The sequence below is a fragment of the Chinchilla lanigera genome, unplaced genomic scaffold, assembly GCF_000276665.1.
Source record: "Chinchilla lanigera isolate Chin_1 unplaced genomic scaffold, ChiLan1.0 scaffold00041, whole genome shotgun sequence".
Lineage (NCBI taxonomy): Eukaryota > Metazoa > Chordata > Mammalia > Rodentia > Chinchillidae > Chinchilla > Chinchilla lanigera.
This window is the reverse complement of record NW_004955442.1, coordinates 11,140,542-11,158,395: the sequence shown is the minus strand read 5'-3', so window position 1 is coordinate 11,158,395 and position 17,854 is coordinate 11,140,542.

The window sequence follows — 17,854 nt, the reverse complement described above, 5'->3', positions numbered from 1 at the left end:
TCATCCCCTTTCAATTAAGAATTTTAGGTTTTTTCCTACACAAAATACACTATAATTATGTTGGGCTAGGAGAAGCCATAAAGCTTCAGTCCTATTGAAAATATTTGTTGAACCAGTTCTATTGGTGCAGGCCTATAATGCTAGAACTCAGGGTGTGGGGTGAGGCGGGAAGATCGCAAATTTGAGCCCAGTGTGAACAAGATGAGCCTAGAGTGTTTTAAACATATTTAAAAATTTTAAAAAGGGCTGGGAAGGCAGCTTGGTGGAAAGCCCTGGCTTCAATTCCCAACACGGCAAAAATGCTAAATAAGATAATAAAGCATTTCTTAGCACAATCCATGCTATACAGAAAAGTACTAAATTATAACTATTGCCAGTGTATGCACTCAGTGTATGCACTGTACAATGGGAAATAAAATACACAAAGTATATTAGTTTTTATGAAGTAATTCTAAAAAAAATTAAGCTGTACTTCTGACCACAACGGAATGGGAACAGATTTAAATTCTCATCTTGAACAACCATATAAGGACAAAACACACAAACCGTGGCCTGCATTACATTGTACACCAAGCAGTGTTAGCCAGTGATTCTGTGAAGCTTGGGCTGAGCTGGCCTTGCAAGTTGCCCAACTTCCTGCCTAATGAGATATCTTGCAGAGACAAGGAACCTGGCAAGCTCAGCAGGATGCCCTGCAGGGAGGGAACTGAGAGACTAGGGATCAAGGCACCTGCTACTCTCAGGATTAAGCCCCAGAAAGGAGAGTAAGAACCTTGGAGGGAACTGATAAAAATCCTAAATAACTATGTATCAAGCCAAAGAGCTGTAAAATATGTAAAGGAGAACATTGGTAAAAGTGAAAATAAATGTACAAATACACACCTGTAGCTATAGATTTAAATATCCATTTCTCAGCAATTAACAGGACAACTAGATAGGATATCAGTGAGGAGAGAGAAGAACTCAACAGCACCATCAGCCAATGGAATTTGATCAACATTTATAGAATACCCATCAGCGATCAATAGAATACACATTCTTTCTAGGATCCCATGGCATGTGTACTTAGATAAAAAGACCATGTCCTGGGTCTCAAAGCAAAGCCCAACAGATGTAAAAACATCAAAGTTATAAAAATATAATATATTCTCTGATCACAATGGAATCAAACTAGAAATCAGTCACATAAAATAAGAAACCAGTTATAGGAGTATATGCCTGTAATCTCTGGGAGGCTGAAGCAGGAGGACCACAAGTTTAAGTTCAGCTTGGGTGATTTAATGATTTAGTGAGACCCTGTCCCTAAATACAAAATTTTAAAAAAGGCTAGGGATTACTTCAATTCAGAGGCTCTAGTTTCATTCCCTAGCATCAAAACAAGCAAACAAACAAAAAAAATCAGAGGATAATTATTAATACTTAGAAGCTAAATAACAAAATTCCAGGTAATCTATAACATCCATAACTTGAAGATGAAGCATCAAGAGAAATTTTAAAAATATATTGATCTTAGTGAAAATAAACGCAGGATTGAGCTTGTGCAATATAGCTAAAGTGGTCCTTAGAGGGGAAATGCTAACACTGAAGATTTTCAGTGAGCCTTGGAAAGTCTAAGATCAGTCATAGGAATGCTCACTTCAAATAATAGAAAAGAAAGAACCAAATAAACCAAAGGAAATAGATGTCAAGAAATAATAAAGACTGGAGCAAGGTACTGCCATTGAAAACCGAAAAAGTGATGTGAAAAGCTAATTCTTTGAAAATACGCAAACATTTCACAAGAGTGACTGAAAGAAAGCAATGATTACTCACATCAGGAAGGAGGCAGGGGGATCACCTCTGCCCTGCAGACACTAAAAGGAATATAAAAACCACTATGGACAACTCTGCATACATAAAATTGACAACTAAGACTAAATAAACCAATGTTATATGCAGTGAAATATACCCAATATACAATCAATAATCAGTTGAATAACCCTATAATTATGACAGATATTGAATTCATAATTTAAGAACTCCTCCAAAAGCAATTCTATTGATGATTTCACTGGAGAATTCTACTAGTATTTGGAAAACAACTAACACCAGTTATTCATAGTAACTTCTGGAAAATAGAAAATAGTTTCTGGATCATGAAGCCATATATTCTTATAATAAAAAGACAAAGACATTATGGAAAGTGAGAACTACAGACAAATATCCATAGTAAATGTAGACATAAAATAGTTAAAATATTTGTAAAAGAATTCAGCAACATAGACAAAGAAATTTATATCCCAATCTAGTGAGGCATACTGCAGAATTGGTAATGTTGGCTCCCATTTCAGAAACAATCAATGTAATTTACTACAGTACTACAAGAAAAAAGAAAAATTGAATGGTCTTTAGGTTGATGTAGAAAACACATATGACAAAAGTTGTGTCCATCCAGAACTATCAGAACAGAGGGCAATTTTCTTAACTTGATAAAAAAGAAATATGAAAAAAACCTACAGCTAATATTGTATTTAATGGTAGAACTGAATACTTTATCCACAACATTGGGTGAAGGACATGACTTTTATTCAACATAGTATGGAAGTTCTTTATACTGTACAAAGACAAGGGAAAATATGTATATCAGATGTGAAGAAATAAGACTGTATTTTTGGGTTACATGTATTTATGGACAGATAGGTTGATAGACAGAGAGATAGATACATACATACATATTATATATATTGATACACACACACATATATATCTCCAACATATCTACACACATACAGAGAGGTGGGGTGGTAAAAGACACTAACAAACTACCCTGGCCAATTTGTAGAATATAAGATCATATACAAAAACCGTTTGTATTTCTAAATCTTGCAATAAGCATGAGAAACTGGACTTTAAAATGTAATATCATGTACTGTATATCACTCAAAAGAGTGAAACATTTAGTTGTATATGCAGCAGTACAACCTGGGACTTGTGTCCTTAAAATTATCAAGTGACGATGAAAGAAACCAAAGATGTAAATAAATGAACAGCCACAGTGTATTTATGGATTGAAAGACTCCACATGCTAATGATGTGTATTTTCCTCAAACTGACACATAGGTTTAAGGGAATTCCCATCAAAATCCCAGCAAGACATTTTTGTAGCTATAGATAAGATTATTTCAACATTTGAATGGAAAAAAAAACTAGAATGCTTAAACAATTTTGAAAAGTAAAGTGGGAGGAATAACTCCATATTGTTTCAAGACAGTTTGTGGCTTTAGTAATCATGACTTTGTGATATTTGCTAAGGGGTAAATACCTATGTACTTGGAACAGAATAGAAAAAGGGAATAACCCCAGGTAAGTATTGTCAATGGATTTATGATAGTGGTAAAAACCATTTAAATGCAGGAGGGATTGTCTTTCCCAAAAATGGTGCTGTAACAGCTGCTTATTTATAGGAATAATAATAATCATAATCATAATAATAGTAATGAATCTTGATCTAAATTTTATAGCTCATGAAAAAAATTAAATCAATTTGGATCATAGATTGAATACAAGAGATAAAGAATAAAACTTTTAGATGATAAATCAGAAAAACGCTTTAAGCCTTCGAAGTTGGTGACATGACAGAAAAATCAGACAGGAGAAAACACAGTGATAAATCAGACTTCATAAAAATTGAAAACCTGTGCTTTGTAAACAATTGTGTTAGAATACTGGAAAGTTAACTTCAAACTTGGATAAAAGTTTTTCTACTACATATCTTATGAAGAACGAATATCTAAATTATATAAAAATAGAAACGATGTGTCCAAGGAGATAGAAAAATAGGAAGTTGGTGAGGTGTTGGTGAAATGATACAAAATATCAGTGATATGGGAGGAATAAAGTCAAAGATGCCTTGTACATATGACTATAGTCAAAAACAATGTATTATATCATTTAAAATCACTAACAGTAAATTTTAAGTGTTTTCATACGAGAAATGCTAAGTATATAAATTAACAGATGTTAACTCAATTGAGTCATTCCACATTGTATGCATATTTCAAAACATCATGTTGTACAGGGTAAATGCATACAATTTTATTTGTCTATTTTAAAAACTGAAGAATTCAAACAAATCCAACTAAAAAATAGACTGGAGACACTTCACCAAAGAGGATATGTGGATGCGAATAAGCATATAAAAAGATGTTCAACATCACTAGCTATAAGGGAAATGAAAATTAAGAATATAATGAGGTATTGTTACATACATATCAGATAAAATTAAAAATAGGAGCAAATACTGCGTACTCACAAAGGATGCAGAGATGCTCAATCTCTCATGCATGTTTGTGGAAATGTGATAGGATGCAGCCCTTCTGGAAAATAACTTGGCAGTTTCTTAGAGAAAATAAATATACATTTACCACATGAGCCAACAATCACTTCTAGGCTTTTGTCCCAGAAAGCTGAAAATGTATATCCACACATAACACATGGGTAATACACATACAGGCACACACACACACACACACACAAACACACACACACACACACACACACACACACACACCTCTCTATTCAATTCTAAGGAGCTTTATTTATAAAACTCAGAAAGTCAAAACACCAAAATCTCTACAATAGTGAATGATTAAAGAAACTGGGAACACTTATATGCTGAACTATTTAATATTTCAAAAATGAATTACAGAACACAACTTTAATGGTTCTCAAACACATTATACTGAGTGACAAATGAACTAATGTTAAAAGGTCACATACTTCACAATTCATTTGCATAACATTCTCAAAATGACAAAATTATAAAGATGAAGAATATATTAGTGATTGCCAGTATGGTAGCCAAAGATGAGATTAATGAGAACAAAAGACATAGCATAATGGAGATACGAGTTCTGAGTCTTGATTGTGGTGGTTACAGAAATCCACCCATGATTACTGGGTATAGTGGTGAATTCCTGTGAGCCCAGCACTCTGGAGGCTAAGGCAGAAGGCTTGACACAAGTTCCAGGCCAGCATGGGCTACATAGTGAGTTTGAGGCTAGCCTGGGCTATATAACGAGATTCTGTTTCCAAAAACACACACACACACACACAGACACACACACACCCACAGGACTCTGTGCATGAAAAAAAGGCATAAATCTATACTGACACATTGTATCAATGACAATACCTGGTTATGACATTGTACTATATATTCATATGATGTAACCAGTGGGTTACTGATATCACCAATTGGATGAGGGGATTAACTCTTTATGCTATCATTGTAACTGTCTGTGAATCTATAATAATTTCAAAATAAAATGTTACAAAAGTATCACAATGAAGTCAATCTAACAGTAGACAGAATAAAAGAAAAAGAAGCTAAGAACAGATGCAAGAAGTGGAACACAAATAGAGCACAGATTTAAACATAACTGTGTTAATAATGACATTAAATATGAAGGAGATAAATATACTCAGTTAAAAGACAGAGACTTAAAATGAATAAAATATAAGGCCTAAGAGAAACCCTATTCTAGACTGCACTACTAAAGATTTAAAAACTTAAGAGACTTGGAACCAGAGAATATATCCTCTGTGCACAATGGAATCAAATTAGAAATAATCAAAAGGTGAAAGTAGGGGCTGGGGATTTAGCTCAGCAGCAAAAGTGCCTGCCTGGCAAGCGCAAGGTCATGAGTTCGGTTCCCAGTACCGGAGAAAAACAAAAAACAAAAAACAAAACAAAAAAAAAAGGTGAAAGTAAAATCTCCTAACACCTAGAAAATAAACAATATATTAAGTAACAAGTGAGTTAAAAAGGAAAGGGGAAATCTAAAATGAAATCCTCATTAAAAATAAACATCCAGTATGTCAAATTTTGTGTGATGTCACTGAACATTGTGGAGAGAACTCATAGCTTTAAATAGTCATACTAGAGTCGGGAAAAAAGATAGAGATTTTTAAATCTATCAGTTTATTGGTAAAAAAAGAAGCAAGTCAAACTCAAATTCCATAGAAGCAAGGAAATAATAAAGATCAGAATGGAAATCCATAAAATATAAAAGAAGCCCAAAACAGAGAAAATCAATGAAGCCAAAAGCTGAGTGTTTGAAAAAAATCAATAAAATCAACAGAACCAGCCTGACTTAGGAAAGAAACGGTGAAATGCAAATTACGAGTATCAAGGATGAAAAGAAAAGAATCAGAGAAGAATTATTACAAAATCCAGAGATATTTAAATAATTATGAGAATATTATAAATGCTTTTATGATCAAATCAATATTTATGGATTAAATTGACAGATTCCTTGACATAGACAAACTAAATGAGCTCAGTCAAGAAGAAATAGATCATCTGAATTTCCTGGTATCCATTCAATAAATCAAATCTATCATCAAAATTTTCTCACAAAGGAAGAAAGAAAATTCCAAGCACAGATTATTTCATTTAGGTTTTATACACAATTATCTTTTAGAAAATAGAAAAGGAATCAGTATTTCACAACTCATTCTATGATGCAAGCAATACTCTGACACTAAAACCAGAAAAACACCTAAAAACTGTAGACTAGTATCACATAAAACTCTAAACAAAATTGTAAATACTCACATAAAATTCTAACCAAAAGTTAACACATAAATCAAATCCACTAGGACAGAAAAAGATACTACCCCACAAAAAGTTGATTTTATTCCCAAATTTTAAGTTGCTTTTTAATAGTTGAAAGTCAACCTATATAATTCATCATATTAATAAAATATGTAAAACCACATGATTATTTTAATAGATACAGGAAATGCATTTGACAAAAATCCAACATCCATTCCTAATTAAAAGCTCAGCAAAGCAAAAACAGAAATTTCTCAGTATGACTAATCCTCCTGTATGAAAAGTCAGCTGGCACCGTGTTTGACAGGGAAATACTGGTGTTTCCTTTAAACATCAGAAATAGGGCAAGTTTGCCTTTATTCACTACTTTTATTCCACATATTCCTGAAAGTTCTATCCAATGCAGTAAAACAATAAAAATAGATAAAATGTTTCTGCTTTGGCAAAGAAGAAGTAAAATAATTTTCATTCATGGATGATCATTTATGCAGAAAATTTGATATCACCTTTAAGAATACTACTGGGACTCAGAACTAAATTTGTGCTGTGTTTATATATCTATATGTCAACTCTACTTCTATAAATTGGGAAGATTAGAAAATGAGTGTTAAACATGCCATTCATATTAAGTTTTTAAAAGAAATACTTGGACCAATCTGATAAAAGATATATACGTTCTATACTCTGAAAGAGAGAAATGAAAGAACTCCTAAGTAAGTAATTGTGGAAATTTCACTTTCATAGGTGGAAAGACTCTTCTCTCCTTGATTTATAAATTCAGTAGAATGCTCATCAAACCAAAATGCCAAATTGATTCTAAATTTCACATGGAAGTGCAAAGAACCCAGCATGGCCATCTTTAAAAAGAAGAAAAAATTGGGGGGGGAGCAGATTAATATGTTATGGTTTCCATATTTAATGTATAGCTACAGCAATCAATATAGTGGTAATGTTGACTTACTAATCCTTAACCATTTTCAAATTAACTTTCAAATCCTATCTTAGGCTTATTGTTGTACAAATATATATCACAGGAAAGAGATATGTTGACATATGTGACCAAAATATCATATTGTTCCTGGTCTGTATGATCATATGAGATTTTAGGAAACATAATAACTCAAATATTGATGTGTAGCTACTGGGAACTCCATCACCCAGCCATCTTCTCAGAGTATTTTGCAAAATTCAAACAGGTGTTTTCCTTATGTACAAACTCTAATCCTATCTCTCCCTAGGGCATGCTACTTGTGTACAGGCATTCTCCCTGTAGGTTTCTTAATTGTCCACACACATGATCTTGCAGGTCTCAGAATGTTCCCGCCACAGAGATAGCTGTGGAATGTGCCAAATGCAGAGAATATTCCATGACCTCCCTAGTTTAGCACTTTGTCACCTGGGATACATAGGAAACAAGCTGATACACTGTTCAGGATCACTCTTCAAAGTGGCACTTTCCATATTTTCTGTTACTTTTCTTCTTAAAAGCTTAGATGTCATTTTTTAAAAAAAGGGTTGCTAGATCATACCACACCAAACTCTGTCCCTATGATCCCCATCTCTTTTGCACAAGCATGAATGCATTTTGTGGGTACCATCTTCCTCATGGATATTAGCTCCTATGAGATTTCTGGGAGTTGTCTACCTACAGTCCCAGATATGTGTCAGTCATGACCTATCCCCAGACCCTACCCACCATTTGAAGTCATATTTCCAACATAAAACTTTCATAGGTAATCCATATCTTATAGCTTCACAGTTGTAAAGCTGGTACAAAAAAAAAATGACACTCTGTCAACTTCAGCATCATGAGAATTGGGCTGTGTTTCCTTTTTTTCATTTCCAGTACTGGGAATCGAACTCACAACCTTGTACTTGCCAGGCAGGCACTGTGCCACTGAGCTAAATCCCCAGCCCCTGGGCTGTGTTTTCTAACTCTGTTTATAACTCCTTTTAAAATACATGAAGTACAAGACTTCAGTTGTGTGAAGTGATGGATTTTCTCATCAGTAGTGACACTTTTTTATTTCTTTTATTTTTTTGTGACGCTTTTTTAAAGTACCATTTTACAGTCTTTCTTGCAAGAACTGAACTTGTGTGTCTAATTATTATCTGGTAGGAATTTTTATGTTATTTATGATGTGATTTACTAGCATCTCAATTAGGCAATAAATGCCTATTTAATTGAATGCCATTATGGTTTCAGGGACATGCTGTGCATAAATACCAAGATATATAGATTCGGCTTCCTTTTTTCTCCCCTCTCCTCCTCCCCTTCTCTCCTCTCCTCTCCTCTTCTCTCTCCACTTATTTCCTCTTCTCTCCATGGTCTTTCTTTTTATTCTGTCCTCTCCTCTGCCTTTTCTCCCCTCTATATATGCACAGAAACATATATGTGCAAGATGAATGTAAATATTATTTAAAGTATGTAAGATATGAGCTTGGTTTCAATATATGAAGAATTAAGAGAGTTTGTAATGGTTTACCTTATTTTCATCTTTTATTCAGTAAAATTTTACTGAATACTTCCTAGATGCTAGGGCTTCAGCAGTGAGCAAAACTTGGCAAGGTCACAGATTATCTAAGGAAGAGCACAAATCACAAAAAACAATTTTCACATCAGTATTTTTGAGAGGAAAGAGTGAAAGATCTTGTGAATGTATTAGAGGAGCAGTTTATCTGGTTATTCCTGAGCAGTCTTATCTTTCTGTCCACAGCTGGGTAATTGTATTGGAGACCAATATATACTTAGCAGATACTGGGGGGAAACATCTGGATGTGGGTCATGGCTGTGCAATATGTTTAATATAAGATCTTGATTGGTCAAGTTGTCATATTCTCTGAGTCTGGTTCCTCCATGATACTGCAGGTCAGCAATAACACGCACACATTCTGAGGGTAGAACAGAAACATACACATGACGTTTCACATGGTATGTGGCCCACAGGAGCTATAAAGTCCAGGAAACACTCAATATATGCTAGTTCTTCTTACTGTTACTCAGGTGCTTTATACTCAATACCATCTTGGGAGATGGGACTTACATTTTATCCAGTTTACAAATGTGGACACTGAGGTCCAAGAAGTTTAAATAACTTGCCCATGATCACACACCCAATGGGCAGCCAATATGATTTCAAAGTTCTTTACTCCCTCCCTTCACTGTGCAATTTCTAGACCTTGACTATGCTCATCATCTCCTGGGGTCTCTTTCCTCATCAATATATTGGGAGGTAACAAATCTGTGACCTCAGCAAGCAATAAGCCTACAGAGGTGCAGTGCACAAAGTCTTGCTTAAGAATAACAGTGACTTGCAAAGTTATTCACTGTCCACACAGTAGCTTTATGATTAAAATCACTGAAGAATGCAATGTAAAATGTTTTCATTTCCTCATTCTGTCTCCCTTGGAATAATCGTCAGAAAGAAACGCGTTTCTGAAAGACTCCTCTTTCTCTACATCCTCAGAATATAATAAGGGCTGAGCTGACTGTTTCAGGGTGTCTGGGAGTTAGTAGACCCACAAATGAAAAGAATGTGCTTTCCACGTTTTATGAATTTTCCTTTCCTAGAGTCTTGATTTAGAAGGATATCTTTGAAATTGATGCAGCTATCACCCAGGGGCTGACATTAAGATTTCAGTCCAGGTGTATCGGGTTATGATCTTTCTGTTACCGCCAGAACTGCAGGTGTTGTATTTGCATTGAAAGGAGTGCTAAAGAAAACGAAATGGGATCCAGAGAAGGAAAAAGAATAACAAAACCTGTTGAATCCTGGGTGCTACCAGAGGGCATTTGTTAAAGGTAAATTTATCAATAGCTGTTAAGTCATTTGTATTAAATAATTCTTATTGCCTTGCAGCACCTCTGGGTTTTAGTAATGGGTGAGAGAGGAGGTTGGTGAGGGATGTGATACTCTGGCACTGATGCACCTAATTGCAGTCAGGCTTAAAATAATAGCAGGAGCTGCAACCAGGTTCACTTAGGAATAATTTATATTTTCAGACTGCTAAAATACTCTCTTTTTTACTCAAGTTTAATATTTTTGGCATAGGTATTTTGTCAGAAGTGAAAGAATGTTAAAATAAATTGGTGACCAGAGTATGGCCTCTACGTGTATACTTTGTCCATCACCATGAGGGATATGAAACAAACATTTAGATCTAACAGGAAGTGATACATGCTGTGGTATTGGGAACAGGGTATTCATTCATTTGCTCATTCATTCATTCATTCATTCATCCAGTCACCATGTGTTGATGTTGTGAGGGTCGTACTACCTGCAGTAGAATAAAGTGGTGACTAACCAGTGCTGGAAACAGGAAAATGTCAACAAATAATAACAAAGAATGCCAAACAGGATATGTCTGATGAAGTAACCAGAATACTGACATAATGAAGGGCAGCAGAACATAGAGAAGTGTTGGTTACAAATCAGCTGGCCAGAGATGGGCTGTGTGAGAAGGACCCATTTAGGCAGAGATCCAAGTGACATAAGGATTCCAGCTGACTAAAATAGAGGGAGGGAGACTCCAGGGATGACAGTACCTCTCTGGAGGGAAGAAGACCTCAGAGGACATCAACAGGGCAAAGCAGAGTGGGTGTGTCAAGCAACATAGGAAATGGGCCTGAATATGAAGGCAGAGGTCAGGTTTTTTACAGGCTTATGGTGTCAGACACATATTTTATTCAGAATACATTGCGGCAAATGACGTTCTTAAGTATGAGGCTGTCAAACTCTGATGGATATTATAAGAAGTGCCTTTATGGGCTGCAGAATAGGTAGGGAGGAGGTAGCTAAGGAAAGGGCGTTGTAGAGGTGCAGGAAAAATATGTGGCCAATACTGAGCAGTAGGAAGAATGCTTCAGAAGTTGCATCAACACAGGAGAATCTTAGCTAGGAAGTTATCTGAGGGCAAGTAGACCCCGTCTTTGGAAATTTCTCCATTGGTGTGTGAAAACATCCTGATTTTCTATGTTGAGTTTCATCTTGCAGCAACTGTTTGCCTCACTTTGAAGTGAAATACTTACAGAATAAATACATGGTTAAAGCACTACAAATGAAGAATACATGGTACTGGCTCTATATATCTGATTTTGGAGTTTCGAACTTTCCACGTTTTACACTACATAAAGTGGCAAAAAAAAAAGCCAATAACAATGATTTATTTCTTTAGTTCACTGGTTATCATCAGCGTGCTACTTAAAATGTATGAGCTGATAAAGCCAGGAGCGACAGTTCCAGGTGTTGAACTTGTGCTGTTTACTGCCCCCATGATCTTATGAAGAATGGGTGATTATTGCAACCCACTTGTTATTATTTTCATAACGAAGCTGTCTCAGACCAGCTACGATCTTGGACTTACATAATTGAATTTTAGATGGGGATGTGCTGCTGGTTCATATGAAATTTCCACGGGTGCCAGCGTGAGTCCAGGCTTTAACAAACAATATTTTTAATTGAGATTTTATGTCTTTGCCCTCAAATCAAGCACTTTAATAGGATCCCAGTTGGAATAGGTGGCTCAGTAACAAGTCACCACTGCTTTCAATGTTAGAAAGGTGTTAATTTCTTTACCTCCTGCAGAGCGTCCATCTACTGTGGTGACCCACTGCCTGCATGTACCATAAAATGAATGCTTTGCATTCCATTATGTTCAGAGTGTAGCCTAAGTAATCTACATATTTCTTGCAAGATGTGCTGGCTCTATTCCATCAGAAAACATTAAGATAGAAAAGTATTAAAAATATTGATTTGTCATTTATAAAATTGAAGTGATAGATTGAAATGAAATTTGGATGTGCTCCAAGCCTCCAATAACTTTGGCATTATTGGATGAAATAGCATGATCTCAGTCTAATTAATATGATTCATCCATATAAGAAAAATAGGAAGAATGAACCAAGAAATTGTCTGCAAACTGTCTCTATGTCTCAAACATTTAGAGATCCAAAGTGACGCTTTCCGGAGCTGCAACTTGCTGTTGGCTGGATGCTAAGTTCTTTCCATGTTTGTCCACCCTTCAAAGTGAATTGGCACATTCCTAATGAATAGGAAGCGCAGTACCCCTCACCTGAGCTGTGTAAACTTCCTTAGGCTTTGCACTGAATTGTGCCATAATTTTCCGCCATGTTCCTGACCTGGAATACCAGTAGTATCTACAGCACAAACACCCTGTGTGTGTTCGTTTCATGCAATGTGAGCATTTATCTTGGTTTTGGTTTGGACTTCCTCTCTTCATTTTTTGCTACTTCCTGACTTTCACCCTTTCAAGCTGGAAATGAAATCATCCAACTTTATTTCTGTGTTTTCTGCTCTAAATTCTACCCTCCTTTTTCCTGCACTACATGCTATCTCTTTTCTGTCTCTCTGCTCACTATTTTATAGAACACTGTATTTCATTGTTTCAGTTCTCTTACAGAATCTTTATCTCCCTATTGCCAATGTGTTTATAAGCCATGGTTACATAAAAATTTCATTTGGTTGCTTTGGAGAAGGAAAAGCATATTTTAAAATAAAGTATGTGTATTTTTTGGAGATTTGTGCTCATTTAATTTAAACTATTTCATCGTGGTAATTAAGTTAATATTTTGCATGCAGAAGTATTTAGAGGGTCTTTATTGATGTCCAAAATGTATTTTTAGATACAGTAAAAGTAAATTAGGCTGTTGATGTATAGGATGGATAGATGGAACTATCGGAAATGAAGCAAGTATGGTAAAAATATGAGAATATAGATGGAACTGGGAATCATTAGGTTCAGTGAAATAAGTCACACACAGAAAGACAAATACTATGTGATCTTACTCATATGCAACTCTATGAAAGTTGATTTGATTGAATTTGAGCCAGGCATTGTGGTGCACACCTGTAATCCCAACACTTGAGAGGCCGAGGCAGGGGATTGCCATGAGTTCGAGGCCAGCGTGGGTTACAAAGTGAGTTTAAGGCCAGCCTGAACTGCAGAGTGAAACCCTGTCTCAAAAAGACAGAAAAAAAGGGAAAAAGATGAGAGAATGGCGGGCACCAGAGGATGACTAAGAAGGCTAAGAGGGAATGATGGAAAAAGTTTGATCCGTTGATACTAAGAGTAAGATAAGGGTAAGGATTTCTGGTGTGCTATTGCATACTAGAATGTCTACATATAGTGATAATGTACTGTATATTTTTAAGAGGTAGAAGAAAGGACTTTGTATATTTTTACCATAAAAAATATAATAAATGTTTGAGGAAATATTCTTTATCTGAATTAAATATCACACAGAGCATCCCTGTATCAAAGCATTGCATATACCCATTAATATCTACCATTTTTATGTTTTGTACCTTCAAAAAAAATTTACACTTTTTAAAAGTATGATTTAAAACATGCAAAGCAAAAATGCTAATACAATACACAGGGTAGTTAAATGGATATTTGTTGTGAATTTGTATCAGCTTTGTTGTATCTTTGAAGAATTTCATTATAAAGTGTTGGCAAATCAAATACAAACATTGACAATCACATTAATAGAGGTAAAACCATGTGCTTGCATTTAGCATTCACTATTCTGTTCAAAAATGTGCGAGGGACCGCATTGGGAGCACGATCATCTTGCCATAACTCCTACTCCAGACATCCCTCCTCCAGACACCTAACCTGTGTCTCTTTACCTGTTTCTTCCCTTCAAACACTTGCTATGTGTGTCTTCATAGAAGCAGTGCAACTTGGTGTCTTCCTTAACATGTTTAAAGAGAAACAGCAGAGCTGGAAAGGGAGGTGAGATGCTCTTCTGAGCGTTTTCTTCTTTTTTTTTTCCTCCTTGGTCCCCTCTCATACCGCCTGCCCCCTCCTTTCTCGTTTCCTGTGTCAAAGTTAGTGGAGCAATTCCAGCCCCCTTGGATTTATGTGGTGCAGACTGAAAGAATGTTTCCATTGCTGCCTGCTCTACGTTGATTGACTTTCCTGGGCTTGAGGGATTTTTGCAGAGCTGAGTTTTACGGTTGATATGCTCTCGGTCATTTGTCATAAAATCATTCCAACCAAGCTGTTTACTGGTTTGAATGCTTAATTACTGAAGGAGAAGAGAATTGCTCCTTTTGGAGCTGGTGTTGCTTTGCAGTGATTTGTACAAGTTAATTTTCTAATGGTACCCAATGGTTGCTAGGTAGTTTATATTTTGTATATATACCACCCTTTAGAGTAAAAATATAAAGACACCCACAATTTTGCCTAAGTATTTTGCCATTTGCAAAGAGAAATCATTTCATTTGATAGAAGGATAGCACTTTGTTTTGAGCAGGAATTGATTGCAAAAGGCTACACTTATGCAGTCACAGCCATGCAAGGAGTCTCTGCATTGGACTTCATGTCAGAATCTTCACCTGGTTTACATAGATCAATTTCCAGAACTGCATTGCTGACCCTCCCCAGTTCAATACCTTCAATCCAAATTGCACAAATGGTGTTGGACATAATTATCTTCCTGAAAAGATTCAGCTACATTGGAGTTAAATTCATTTGTGGAAGCAAAATTATCTTGAGAATTATGTTTCAAAACTATAGTGGAGGATTTTAGGGTATGACATCTTTCATAAGGACAATTAAAGCATGTTTTGTGGCCCCACTTCTCCCTTTCCCACATGAATTCCCATATACAATTTCCCTCTGCAGTTTATCCTGAGCTACCTTTTGTCACTGGTTCCATAGTGTTCAATATCTTGGAGCATGCTTTAATACAGGGAATGATTTTGAAGAGAAATATACAAATGGTGGGGAGCTATCTCACTTATCAGATTGTCAGGGCATCATAGTGTCCGTGTGGCCTTATGTCATGTCACAATGCCTACATCATTCTCCCATCTTTGTCTCATCATATACTGCATCAGATACTCAGAGAGAGAGAGGGGAGGGGCATGGGGCACAGGAAAAATGAAATGTTTTAATGCCAAGATAACCTGTCAGAACACCTTAAATATTTACCAGAGTTTTGATGTTTCATTTATCTCTAAGTCAGCAGGGCATTGTGTTATTTCAATTTTTTATTATGGAACACTGTGACTGTTTTTACTGTAAGGAATTAAAACAAAAAGGCTGAACTTTTAATCACTCTGCTATAAATATAATACTGGAGACACTTTTTTTCTTATAGTATTACTTCTCTATTATTAAAAAGAACTACTTGTCACCCCTTCTACTTTGATCTTCTTTCTTCCATTGCCTTCTGCTAACTATTGCCCTTATTCAGAGCTATTACACTTAAAGTAATCTGGATTCGTTCAAAGCTGCCAAAGGTGAAATTGACTTTTTGAGTATGTACAGGCAAAAACTGCAGCCGGTGCACTTTCCCCACGCAGTAGCATCCTGTATGTTAAGACCCAGAGGAACAATTTGCGGGCAGTTTGAGATGGTAAGCTGAGGTCAGTAAGTGCCCATTTCTGTACACACATCAACCTGTTCGGATGACAGGGCACCATGAGGTGCCTACCAAGGCACTCCCTTTGAAAGTTTTATTTATTTTGTGACTCATAGTATAAACTTGTATATTAAGGTATATACTTTGTGTTGCAGAAAAAATACTGTATTAATATTTACACATAGGAAGTTTTAGTTAATAATTATAATGACATCTAAGACTTATACTTTTTTCTTAATTTTCCAGACACTGTGCTATATTCTACTTCATCTTTCTAATTCTGAGAAACTACACTCTTCATCAGACCTTTGAAAAAAGTCAGAATGTAGAAAGTTAAGTAAATCGCCCAAGTAATTAAATGTGCATCCTTGATTTTCAAACTATGGGTTTTGTCTTTAGAGTCATTCTCTTGACTTCTTATGAGTTTTAATGTCCAAGACAGTTTGATGTTATTGAGCTGTCTGGATGCTACCATCAGTATTAGCCCAGCACTTGCTTTGTTAGTGTAGACTAGAGATAATTTAGTGTAAAATGTCCCAATAAAAATTTTCCTCAAAGCATATGTAAACCACGACACAATAGATTCATCAAAGTAGCAGAATGCTATTATGTTCAAAAGATTATCCAGACTGCAGCTATTTGTCATAGCAACGGGTGTTGGAGTTGACAAATTACAACTGAACCCAGTTTGTAGCAAAATGTTAGACGGAGCCGTGGCGCTGATTAATTGATATGAAAGTCCAGCCTGAAATATTTTAGAGCAACTTAAATATCATTCAAAACAAAGTATCACCATATTACAAAACCCCAAAATAAACCAAGTACCAACAGTGTTTGTTTGATTCTAAAATGCATCAAGGGAAGAAACACCATTAATTCTTTTTTTTTTTTTCCTGGTACTGGGAATCGAACTCATGACCTCGCGCTTGCCAGGCAGGTGCTGTGCAGCTGAGCTGAATCCCCAGCCACAACACCATTAATTCTATAAGTTTTAATAGAAAGGAAAGGAAGTTTTACATTAAATTCTTACATTAACAGCCAGAGAGGCTGCTCGTTAACTGCCAGAGATCCTGTTTCATCTTGTGGTAGGGAGCAAGAAGAGCAATAATTTTAGAAATAAGAAAACTACTTAATTCTGGATACCATAATAGGATAAGAAAGCTTTTCCTAGTAGAGTTTATGAAGTGAAGGTGAAACATGCTCAGGGAAGGAAGGAAAAGTTTGGAGAGGAAAGAGCCTTTGTTTTTCTGACTAGAAAAAAAATGACTCCTTTCTGTAATGGGGATTGAATTTAGATTCTTTACACTAAGCTACATCCCCTTTTCTTTATTTTGTATTTGGAGATAGCACTTCAGTAAGTTTCCCAGGCAGGGCACAAAGATGCAATGCTCCTACCTTAGCCTTCCAGAGTGTTCAAATTACAGACAGGCACAGCATACTTGGCTCTAGAAAATGAATCTTTAACTGCTGTCTCCAAATAGTGACAAACTGGTCAGATTGCCACAAGAGCAGGGAGTCTGTCTTGCTGGTTCATGTTTTTGTGATGAAGCAGGGATCTGGGTTAGGTTCTGCGGGAAGGAAACCTGGCCTGCAGTAAAACTGATACTGAGCATGCAGGATTGTCTGGCCAGAGTCAGTACAAATGGAACCAAGCCAAGGAGTTTTAAGCATGCAAAGCTTTTAATTGTGAAGGGAAGAGCAGGGCGCACCACTGATGGAAAGAGAGAGATCAGACTGGCTCTTTAGCACAGGAAAGGAGCCAGCTTTCATTAGGTTGTTGGTGTGAGCTAATTCTGGTAATGTTTATTGATCTTGGTGTTCTTTTTCCATGCAAACATCTTGGCCATAGAAATGGGTGTCCA